General features: G+C 35.0%; 1 protein-coding gene across 8 annotated transcripts in view; it reads right to left on the bottom strand.

The window, feature by feature from the left end:
- LOC105210995 (protein 4.1 homolog) overlaps positions 1-13,101 on the bottom strand; it is an 83,064-nt gene that overhangs the window by 68,891 nt on the left and 1,072 nt on the right. The gene's annotated exons all lie outside the window — the stretch shown is intronic.

Below are 13,101 nucleotides of genomic sequence, written 5' to 3'. Positions count from 1 at the left end.
CGATAGAAAGGGCTGTAGGACCATGGTTGGCATTCTAACCGGTCACAGCCTACACAGCCTAGTAGCGGCAAATGCCTGTAAGATGGGGCTGTCAGATCGGGAGGAATGCAGAAAATGCCAACAGCGGTGCACCAAGGAAATGGTGGAGCATCTCTTGTGCGTTTGTCCTGCGTTAGCGAGATAGCTTTTTAGGTATTTAGGGGCCCCACAATACGATAAGTTAGAGGAGATATCGTTAGTGAAGCCTCAAAAACTATTAAAATTCACGTCAGGCGCAGGCATCCTAAACGATGACTACTACTCAGAGAACATGTCAAGGCACTCCATTCTGGTATCAAAGGACCATAACTGGTCTATGCGTGGCCTGCAGGCCTACCAGACCAACCTAACCTAAACTAACCTAACCTAGGTATATGAAAGCTAGGAGAAGTTATGACCCGATTTTAACCATTTTTGGTACAAAGATACACTATTAGAAGAAAAATATTCTCTCTGAATCACATCAAAATATCAAAGAGATTTACCGTTATTTTCGGTGAAATATTACCCTTAGGAGCTGAGTTCTTCATGTTCGTTACTCGGGGCCTTGACAAGTTATACTCCGATTTCGACAATTCTTCCACAAGTGATGCCACAACGCAAATATAGTAATTGTGTAAAGTTATATTCCGATATCTTAATTGGTTACTGATGTATTTATTATAAACTCAACGAATCAGATGGAATTAAAAAACGTATTATATAGGAAGTAGGCGTGGTTGTGAACCGATTTCGCCCATTTTCCAACAATAAAATCAGGATGTCGAAAAAATATTATGTTCCAAATTTCTTTGAAATCGGTCGAGTAGTTCCTGAAATATGATGTTTGACACATAAGTGGGCGACGCCACGCCCATATTCCATTTTTTATAAAGATCTGAGTGCAGCTTTTTCTGCCATTTTCTTCTATAAAATTTTGTGTTTTTGATGTTTTTCGTTAGTGAGTTTACGACCTTTTTGTAATTTTATATATGGGCGTGGTTATTATCCGATTTCACCTGTTTCATGGTGTATGATGGGGTACTAAAAGGAAGTGTGACTTACTAGTCACTTACTAGTTTGATTTATATAGCTTAAGTAGTTTGCGAGATATATACAAAAAGAGCCACTTTTCAAAAAAAAATTACATCGAAATCAAGGTATCTACTGGAAAAATACTGATCAAAATACTCAGTTAAACATCAAAACTCGTTAAGAGATCCAAAAATGTTCCTTGAAGTCAAAAAATTACGCTAACATTTCAATGTTTTTCAAGGTTAGGGACCACTCACAGTCTACTGTACTCTAATGAATGCATATATGTAAATCAATATTAACTGGTATGTGATATTTTTGGCTCAACACAAAACTGTCAGTCTTAATTTCCGCTTTGGCAGGAAACGCTTTGTAAAAGCGTAGCACATTCCCATCAATAAAAAAGGCTCGAGCCTTCCCCAATACCACCTGAGGCACATTGACACGTACACTTATTTAGCCAAATTTGGCCGAAAGCGTATAAACACCACGACAAAGCAATAGATTAGGCGAAAATAGCGCAATGTTTTAGCCGAAAAAGTAAAAGCAATTTTATTAATACACTTCAAAGAAACGGCGGCCATGTAAAAGAGCCACTCACGTGGAAATAGAATGCCATGGGCTTGATTTCGACGCATTTACACAGACATTCATATAAGCGTGTCTACTCGCTTTTGAATAGTGCTGTGTATATGTATTCCCCCAAAAATGTATAATATGTTTAGTCTAATTTTACTTTAGCGCGTATTTTTCGTTTTATTTTTAGAAAAGAGTGTGTCGTGTCCATTGTATGAATCTGGGCACATATAATAACTAATATACAGAAGAGGGGAGCGCAACATTACTTTAATTGAAATGATATGTTTGGGAATTTCACTAGTACCCTAACTAATAGCAAACGTGAGACATTGTACTCAACTAATTGACTCAATTAAATGAGTGTGAACAACTTTAAGATTATTTGTAAAAGCATTTAGGCGAGACAAGGCTTTGAGTAGATGACTAGTTAGACGATTACTACGGATGCTCGCTCGTATAAGTTGGTAAAGTTGTTGTCGAAATCTGCTACCTTAACTCATGTGGGTGTTAATGAAGCACATCATAAATAATTTGGTTCCTATAATATAAATTAATAAAATTAAATTTAACTAATTATTTCAAGAAATCCCCAAATAATTTTGAAGAATGAGTAAAAGTTCAGGTCCGTTCTGTTTACGTAAACGCGGCTATCGCGGAAGCGGAACATTTCCTTTTTCTTGACTGATTAGGAGAATTCATTATTAGGAGCCAAATAGTCGTAGGGCCAAATTAAGAACCAGTATAAATAATCATTTTGCTATAAATATTTCCACGTAATAAATCGCTTACTAGTTCAAACGTACTCACGTATACCTGAAAAGTGGCAACAATTGGAAACGAGCACAAAAGTAAACAAGAAAGCTTGAGAGCGAAAAAAAACAAGGTGTGTCCGACGCCTGAGCTGAACAATTATGAGTTCATTAAAACACATGCGTGTACCTCACAGTATTCAAATAGATGTTGCAATCGTGTATAGAGGCGCACCTAAAGAGAGACTCACAATTGCAAAGCCGAAACTCGACTTAATGCTAAGCTTACAACACACTCAAATGAACTGAAAGAGTACGAGTATGCTTGCGAAAGAGTACAGTGCCATTAACGAAGAGAAATAGTAAACATAAAAGAGTATTAAGGGCTGATCAAACCAGTCGCTAGTTCCAGCTTAAATATTCGTAACACTAGTTGCTGCAAAAATGAGAGAGAAATGAAAAAAAACTAAGAAAGATCACCAATAATTATGAACAAAATACTATTTCCTCATACTCAGCACCTACAGCTCAAACCTGAATTAGAGCGGCTTTATGACACAAAAGCCATGAATTAAGCTTATTTTAGAGTGTACATACATATGTAAAAAGTATATACTTTGTAAATATGTATGTGCTTATGCGTAGAAATTGAACTAGAAAAAAAGATATGACGTTTAATTGAAAATATCTTGTTGGACGGGTTTACATTGGCGATTAGTTATTATTGTTGTTGCTATACATTATACCCAGCACGCAAAACTTTCATCATAGACACTATTGGGAGTTCGTTAATCATAGCGAATTGTTTTTTTTTTTTTTAACTATTGTTCTATAATCAGTATAAATTGATCATGCCCGACGCAAGACGAGAGAGTCATCGCTCACTATCGACCTTAAGGAGTCTTCGCTTAAGGGGTAACATGGGTTTCGTGGGTTCATAATTTCTTATCAATTTCTGCAACATCTCAAGAACATTATCCTAAATTTTCAAGTTGATCCGTATAATAGTTTCGGATATACAGCCTTTGGAAGGTGTACGCTCCAAGTCAGGTATTATTGTTACTCAAAACTTTAAAGTCGGTTGTCAAATGTTCTCGAAAACTACTCAACCGATCTCGATGAAGGATAAATGTCAAGCAAATTTTACCGAAATTTTTATTTTTTTTTTTTTGAAAAATGTCTGTCAAAATTCCATTTTTTTCTTTTTTATCTTTCCTTCGTTCAAGCACGAGGTTATGGCTTTAACTAAAACACTTATTATATACCGAACAGGGTATATTAAGTTTGTCACGAAGTTTGTAACACCCAGAAGGCAGCGTCGGAGGACCTATAAAGTATATATATAAATGATCAGTATGTTGAACTGAGTCGATGTAGCCATGTCCGTCTGTCTGTATATATACGAACTAGTCCTTCAGTTTTTAAAATATCGTTTTAATATTTTGCAGATGTTATTTTCTCTTCAAAAAGCTGCTCATTTGTCGGAACTGTCGATATCGGAACCCTATATCATATAGCTGCCATACAAACTGAACGATCGGAATCAAGGGCTTGTATGGAAAACCTCCGCATTTTACTACATATCTTCACGAAATTTGGTGTGAGTTATGGCTCATAGAAATAATTTAATTTCCGAAAAAAATTTTCAGATCGGTCCACTATAGCATATAGCTGCCATACAAACTGAACGATCGGAATCAAGGGCTTGTATGGAAAACTTCCGCATTTGACGTGGTATCTTTACGAAATTTGACATGAATTACTGCTTAAGTTAAATCTCCGAAAAAATTGTTCAGATCGGTTAACTATATAACCTTAATGTTTCTAGCAAACAACCCAGCTAAAAAGATATAGTTTTCTTTTTATTTTTAATTACTTTTTCTTACGTCTTTAGATTTGCTTAAACACATAGTTACTAAAAGAAATGCACCTGTGAAGGGTATATTAGCTTCGGTACAGCCGAAGTTAACCTTTTTTTTCATTTTAAATGATCCTGTCAGCAGTTATGCCGACAATGCGGATGCACCTTTTTCCAAGGGGTCACCGGAAATGACGGCACAATAGAAGAGGTTTAATTTTTTTTTTGTTGAAAATTTCAGAAATTATGCTTTAAATATGTATCAATAATACAGAAAAAAGTCTGAAGTAAATATATAATTTTTTACAAAGAACAAAATATTGAAAATAGGCCTTTTTTTACCCGACAAAACCCATGTAACTCCTTAATCGATCTTACCGATTGGATTGTGAGCTTTCACTTGCTTTCAGCTGACATTTTCTTTGGTAAACGACTGGCAAATGGTAATGCTCCCTAAAGCAACTATTTTGGAGTCGGACTTATGTATCATCTATGGTATTTTTTCTAATACCTAGACCTAGAAAATTCTCTTTCAATCTCTTTATTTTACATCTTGTTTCAGCTGATATTCATATGTTATTAATTGAAAAGTTCAACAGTTACCACAACTTCTCCGAAATCAATTTAATCCGATCACAACGAGTTCACTCGTATTTATAAGGTCGTGTAAGGGCTGCTGAGTGATGACACGTTTCATGCCCAAAAGACATACATATGTACATATCTATTCTGTAAACTTTCAATGTATAAATTCGTATAAATGAATCTAACAAGTTGGAACTGACCACTTTATTTACATTTTATATTTTAAACTTAAACATAGGAAAACTGTGTGCACATCTCGAATTCAGGTCTAATAAACAAGTTTACAGAAATATGCATATGTATGTGTGTATGTATATATTATACATTTGTACATATACATATAATGTGATGTAAACAAACAAATGCCACGCTTTTCTATGTCAAGGTTTCACGCTTAGGTTACATGAAGTTACATGAGTGCATTCTTATCAGTGCCCTTCAATTAATTAATATCTACAAGAGTCATAATAAATGTACATCTATATACATACATACATACATTTGTATCTTGTATGGAAGTAGCGAGTCAACTCCGTATTTAGTATGCCACTGATTTACATAGGCATATAAATATGTAAAAATCTCTTCAATATATTGTAGGAGCTATAAGCTTGTGTGACTATTTATTTTATATGATGATACATACCATACCCTCATGCTTTTGTAGGATAGTTGGGTAGAATAAACATCTATTTCTAAATTTTGGCACATACATAAGGGGCTCTATAATTTATTTTTTAAGCATAAATTGCTTTCTTAATAGGACCCCCCCCCATTCTCGGTTTAAAAAGTCGATTTTTTTTAATTTAATTCGAACCTATAACTATTCAAGAATGTTCCTTTAAAATTTTAAGTGAAAATTTCAAAAACTCTTGAAGATATAGCCGATTTATGGCGAGAGCACCACAAAACTTTAAACGCGTTTTTCTCGAAACAGTGTTTTTACGACTGGCGCACGAGGTTATTCAAAACCTATTAATCCAATCGGTTCCAAATTTTAATAATACATTCTATACCCATGTATATAACTATGGTATGAACTAGGATAAATTAAATCGGTGAAGATCTTCTTTACTTTTCAACTTGATTTGTGGCTGAAAAAAAGACAATTTTCAAAATAAAAATTTCAAAGGTCCGACATTTTGTTATTTTTTTTTTGTACGAAATTAATAATCCTAGTTCATACCAGAGCCAAACATGTACTCTTTCTAATCCCGTTGGAATTTTTGGTTTCAGACGTTCCAGAGAGCGGAAATCACATGCGCCGCCGAAAAGAAGGCCTTTTGTTTGATCACAAAAACAACAACAACAACAAAAAAATTATGTTTCTTCTTTTTTAAGTCTTCAAATAAATGTATGCAAAGTTACAACCCCAAAAAATAATTTATGTTCATTTACCAGCCCATTGAAAATCGTCAAAATTTGAAATCGAGAATGGGGGGGGGTCCCCTTAACACGTCTAAAATACGGTAATAAACTGATTTTCAAAAATTCGCAGTCGTTTCAAATATACAGCAGTTAGAAGAAGGAGCTGTTCGAAGTACTGAGTTGGCAGCTGGAAACTTAGAACCCGTTTTTCTCAAAACTATGTTTTTCAAACTTTCCCCCATCGTGTCTCAAAAACGGACTGACTGAATGATTGGAAATTTGTAGGGTACACTCAGCACATGTAAATGTATGAAAATTATTAACTGAAAATTTCAATTTTTATAGCAAAAAAAAAAAAACAACAAAACAATAGCAATTTTTTTCAAAAGTGCAATTTTTTTCAAAAGTCCAATTTTTGTTGTATTCATTAAATTAAATGACGTTATTTTTTTTCTGTTTCCAATGAGCCAAATAGCCGGAAACGTGGAGGCCATTTCTTCGTGGCAGGGGTATTCAGACCGCTGTAACTCATGTTCAATCTTTTTAGCTCCAAATTTATATTTATACTGTCACAATATACATATGTTAATAAATGTATAAAATAGGCCTTCACATGGGATGACCCCCCTAATTTGTTTGTATATTTTATTCAACAAAATACACACATACCAGTACACGGTTGCTGCTTAATCGAAAGGACATATCAACAAATATCCAATTTATAATAGGTTTTTAGTTCCCTCTATGTAACCTTAGACTTGTACTATTTCCTACCAAAAGCATGTATACTATTATGGTTGCGAACTCAGCTATATTCCAATTGGATTCACATTACGCTAATGATCTCCGAATCGGTCTTAGAAACCCTTTTGTTAGTATAAAGTACAGTAAAAGCTCCTTATTCGCGCTTCCTTTATTCGCGTTTTCACTATTCGCGGATAAAAAGATGAGACCCAATTTCTATATTCGCGACTAAACATTTTTTTATTCGCGGATCTAATAAGTACATACATAATAATAAAATTATTCCAATAGGTATCCAACCCAATATTCTTGTCAAATGGACTAATAAAAAAGTAAAATAGATCTTATTACAAGAAAATGTTAAATATTCCACTATTTCTACCATATTTTTGAACTTTTGGTAATATTTCCATATAGAATGGGCTCGCATGGAACTGAACTCTTGTTGCTCTACGAACCTTCAAAATCATATTGGATAATATGGAATGTAATCCTGATATGAATGTTATGGAATGCTGGAAGAAATTTGACATAGCAAAATACATCGTAAACATAAAAGAATCAATGGAAGAACTGAAGCCACACACATTGAAGTCATACTGGAAAAAACTGTGGCCTCTACTGACTGCAGAAAACGACGAAGAATCTGTGCAAGCTCAAATTTTGACGGCAAGCATAGCCGAAATCGCGAATGGAATAGGACGAGATGGGTTCGAACAGATAGAATCAAGTGACATTCAGGAATTGCTTGAATCGCAAGATGAAGATTTGACTGAAACCGACTTGGAGGAAATGTTAAATTCACAACCAATTGAAGAAGAGGCTTCAAGAAGCACTGTAAACGTGACATTCAATTTGAAAAATCTTTGTGAAGGTTTAAGAATGGGAAGAGATCTCTCGATTTTAAAAGACAAATTGCTAATGCGACTGCTGTGTATCAGTCTAAATTGAAAGAGCTTTTGAAAACTGCTAAGCAAGAAAAAATTATAAAATTCTTCAAACCATTGCCTAATCCTTAATATAATAATAATTGTTCAAAAACTTCAATTAAATCATTTTTTTATTGTATTTGTTTATTTTTTTTGTCACCTAGGAACATATCCCCTATAATCCCATATAAATTACCATCCCGTATTCACGGTTTCTGTATTCGCGGCATATTTATGGAACATATACCCCGCGAATAAAGAGCTTTTACTGTATAAATTTTGTACTTCAATCCAATTCTTTATTACGTTAAGAGGTTAACAGACAAATAGTTCCTGTCCAGTTACTATGATTAATAAATAGAGTTGAACTTCTATAACTCAAATTCTCCATAACTAGAACTCTTGAATAGGCAATTGAAGCCAAATTGCATCAAATTACCTTCCGTAACTCGGAAATCTCTCTAACTCGTAGTTTTTTTGTGGATTATGGTAATTCGAGTGAGGGAAGTACAACTCTATATCAATATATTTGGTAAAAAATTCTTAATTTCTTATAAAATAGAAAAAAAGCTTAAAAATAGTACGGATACAAGTTACAATTTGTAAAACCCTCTATTTGCATGCAGAACAAGGCGCTAATTGTAGAGCAAAATTTCACAAAACTTCTTAGTCTCGTATTTAGTAATCACGAAAGCACAAATTTTCTTACTAAGGTTTTATTGAGTTGTAACACTGTGCAATCTAATATAAAGTATGGTTTCAAATTTTCACATTGCTTAAGGCCAACATAACCTAAAAATAAATTTTTAGTAGACATTAAAAATGTTTTAATGTGCGCTTACAAAATCACATTTACGTTATAAAAAGTGTGTAATTGTTTGAAATTTTGTGTAATCATGTCAGTTTCAAACCAGTTATGTTTGAAAGCCTAGTTTTAACAATTGCTACGGCGAAACTGTGCGAAACCCGCGCTTCAACATTAGCTACATGTCCAACCAAAGAATAAACGCGCTTGTATGAAGAGAACCCAAAATAGACCAACGCTCAGAAATGAGGCGAAGATGATGATGTCAAAAAGCGAAAATAACAGCACAGCAAATTCGAATGTTTTGATCAGGTCTACTTTTGCGCGTTCTTCAACCACCGACAAGGCACATGCAAACATTGGTATGTATGTATGTGCATATGTATCTGTGTGTGTATCTGTGTCTGTTTATCAAATTTAAAATTACAATAATAAATGGCAAGAGCGGTAAGGCGTGATTCAAGCGAAAGAAGAGCGAGAGATTGAGAAATCGAGAGAGTGCCGCAAAGGTGAAAACACACAAAACAAAGCAGCGTTGGGAACCAGAAGCAATAAGGCGCGAAACGCACACACACACAGACATTCTTGCTACCATTCAAGTCAGCAAGAGTTGAGCGCTCATTGTGAGGGCACACAGCATTGAAGGCAAAGCTTAATGACAAAAGTCAAAAAGCTGCCAACTTGTTTTCGCCGCTTCGCACACACAGACCTACTACCATAAATACACAGACAACATCAAAAGCAGCCACTTAGTCGGTCGGTTCTTCGTTGTGTTGCTTGATGTTCTTCAGCTGCGAGACTTCGACTTGTTTTTGTCGTGATAGCATTGTTTTCGTTGTTGTTGTTTTTGTTTTTGTTTGTGTTTGATATTCATTTATTGTTCACCGAAGCGTTCGACTAGTTCTTTACTCGATTATTATATACCAATGTAGCATACATACCTATATCCTACGTATGTGTCTGTGTACATATGTGTATGCATATAATTCATATATTTCTCTGGTGTTGTTAGTTTTGTAATGTTGTTGAAAACTTTAACTGATTGCCGTTGCTATTAGAAACTAACAAGTTTTGGCAACAACAATGGCGGCAACCAAACAGCGCGCCCAAACAACAAGCTCTCCGGTCTAAAAGCATTCAACACATACATATGTACCTATCTACAGTAAACGCTCACGAATCTGAACTGACTAAAGACTGAAATATTTAATAAATTTTAAAAATGTTGATTTCATAACGAATTTGAGTTATACAGTTGAATTTCCATAACTCGAACAGTTGAGTTGGCATTAGAAGTGAAATTTCATACAAATTACCTTTCGTAACTCGGAAGTCTCTCTAACTCGATTATTATAGTGATTCTAGTAAGGGAAATCCAACTCTATATTTAATTACTTAAATCATTTATTTATTATATATTCCAATCTATTTATATCACCCTTCGCTGATCACACATTAGAAGCTTTCACGAGACCCATATTTTAAGAGAAGTGAGGTGGGTTTCAAAATTTCAAATTTTGAAAAAAAAAAAATCTTAATAAATGGAAGACAGTTGTATGTATTTCTATTACACGAACTTCTATAATTCGAAATTATCCATTAATCGAACTCTTGAATTGACAATATAAGTCAAATTTCATACAAATTACCTTCCATAACTCGAAGCCTATCTAGCTCGAAGTTTTCTTGTGGATTATGATGATTCGAATTAGGGAAATTCAACTTTATGTTTCAAATATTATCCAAAAAAGCAATCCGAGTAAAATGCTAAGAGATAGATCCTTGGAAATTCCGCACAATCGATCCGATATATGACTATAATTTTACCAAAAAAGTGAGTTTTTTGAGCCAATATTTGTGAAAAAATCAAATTTTAATTTTTTTCTTCGTTCATAAACTAGATTTTTGATTTATTGGTTTTGGATGAACCAATAATGAGTTATGCTGTCCACTGCAAAACCTTTTTTTTTACACGTCATGGGAGTTGAGGTACCCACGGCTGATTTTTCGGATTTTTTAAATAAAAATTTCACAAAATACTGTTGAAATGAAATATGAAATTGTTTCTAAAGAGTTTTCAATAGGGACGCTACAAAAGTAAACCGTCAGAAAACGGCCATATTATTTCCCGCACTTTTGACATTTCTCTTCAGTAAAGTTTGCCATTTCAACAACGAGTCGAAATTATTAAAATTTACTGCCGAAATTCGGAGTCTGTGGCCTCAACTTTAAGGACCCATTTATGGTCGGCTCATTTCTGGCTGAATGGCTTCGTCAATAAGCAAAAATGGTCAAGCAGCAAACCAGATGTACTCCATTAGTCACCATTGCATCTCGAAAAAATACGGTTTGATGCGGTTTATGGGCCGTACGTCTTTCATGATTATCAAGTCTGGCACGTTACTGTGAATGGTAATCGCTACCGCTCAATGATAACCGAATATTTTTGGCCCAAATTGAAAGATATGTACTTGGGCAATATGTGATTCCAATTGGCAGCCTGGGCCGTACGATTTGACGCCGTTAGACTAGCCAGCAATGATTGATGAACTTCGTACGAATATCGGACGTATCGATCGATTTATGCTTGAAAACCGTCGAAAATTGGGTTCAACATCTGAACTTCTGCAAGGAAATCGAATTCCATATATAATGACATCGAATATAAAGGGTGATTTTTTTGAGGTTAGGATTTTCATGCATTAGTATTTGACAGATCACGTGGGATTTCAGACATGGTGTCAAAGAGAAAGATGCTCAGTATGCTTTGACATTTCATCATGAATAGACTTACTAACGAGCAACGCTTGCAAATCATTGAATTTTATTACCAATTTTATCGACAAATTTTTTTATTTTTTATCGACAAATTTTGTTCAGCGATGAGGCTCATTTCTGGTTGAATGGCTACGTAAATAAGCAAAATTGCCGCATTTGGGGTGAAGAGCAACCAGAAGCCGTTCAAGAACTGCCCATGCATCCCGAAAAATGCACTGTTTGGTGTGGTTTGTACGCTGGTGGAATCATTGGACCGTATTTTTTCAAAGATGCTGTTGGACGCAACGTTACGGTGAATGGCGATCGCTATCGTTCGATGCTAACAAACTTTTTGTTGCCAAAAATGGAAGAACTGAACTTGGTTGACATGTGGTTTCAACAAGATGGCGCTACATGCCACACAGCTCGCGATTCTATGGCCATTTTGAGGGAAAACTTCGGAGAACAATTCATCTCAAGAAATGGACCCGTAAGTTGGCCACCAAGATCATGCGATTTAACGCCTTTAGACTATTTTTTGTGGGGCTACGTCAAGTCTAAAGTCTACAGAAATAAGCCAGCAACTATTCCAGCTTTGGAAGACAACATTTCCGAAGAAATTCGGGCTATTCCGGCCGAAATGCTCGAAAAAGTTGCCCAAAATTGGACTTTCCGAATGGACCACCTAAGACGCAGCCGCGGTCAACATTTAAATGAAATTATCTTCAAAAAGTAAATGTCATGAACCAATCTAACGTTTCAAATAAAGAACCGATGAGATTTTGCAAATTTTATGCGTTTTTTTTTTTTTTAAAAGTTATCAAGCTCTTAAAAAATCACCCTTTACTTTCGCAGAAGTAGAGAATTTCATTGTTATCCCAATTGTTTTACTTAAAAAAACGTGTGCTCTTATTAAAAGACCCATTATATATTAAAAAAAATTGCAAAACTACCCTTGTCCTTAACCTCTAAAACCCACCTAACCCCTTAAGATCTACTTTCAATTTTGAAAATTAATATTGCTATATAAATAGCAGCGCCTACTGTAGTAACTAAAAGCGAATTTATGGCTAAAAACGCCGAAAGTTCACTCTCACACAAACTCAGGAGAGACACACAGACATATTTAAGCCCGTTGAAACTGGCAACACCACGACTTATGTACATACATATGTATGTATGTATGTATTCACGCAAAAGTCCATAGTCAAATCCAACAACTTGCTTGTGTTTTTTTTTTTGTAAAAAGTAGTTTTAAATGTATCTACATATCTACATATATGTATGTGTGTGATCACATTAGCTCCATTTGTGTGCGTAACTATGAAGTCATAGTGAGTCGTTGCCGTTTATGTGGTCACGCTTTCGTTGCTGCTTTTCTATGCTATGTGTGTGTGTGTGTGTGTGTGTGTGTGTGTCTGCTTTACAGTAGCCAGCGTCTTAGTGACAAGCGGCGGTGGCGACGGCGACGGGGTAGCGCATTCATGTTAGTGTGCTAGCGTAGGCGTCAGCATTGCCGCTCCAGCTAATGACCACAACTCAACAACGTTCTGAGTTGTTTAAATGAATTTTACGTTGAGTTAACCACTGGGCATTTTTTTCGTTAATAAAAATGTGTTTTTTTCTCAATTGCTCTAATCAAATCCCTTTTACATTGGAATAAACAAATAATGC

Source organism: Zeugodacus cucurbitae, chromosome 6 (genome assembly GCF_028554725.1).
Source record: "Zeugodacus cucurbitae isolate PBARC_wt_2022May chromosome 6, idZeuCucr1.2, whole genome shotgun sequence".
Lineage (NCBI taxonomy): Eukaryota > Metazoa > Arthropoda > Insecta > Diptera > Tephritidae > Zeugodacus > Zeugodacus cucurbitae.
Note: the sequence above shows the minus strand (reverse complement) of the source record. Positions and strands in the feature narration are given on the sequence as shown.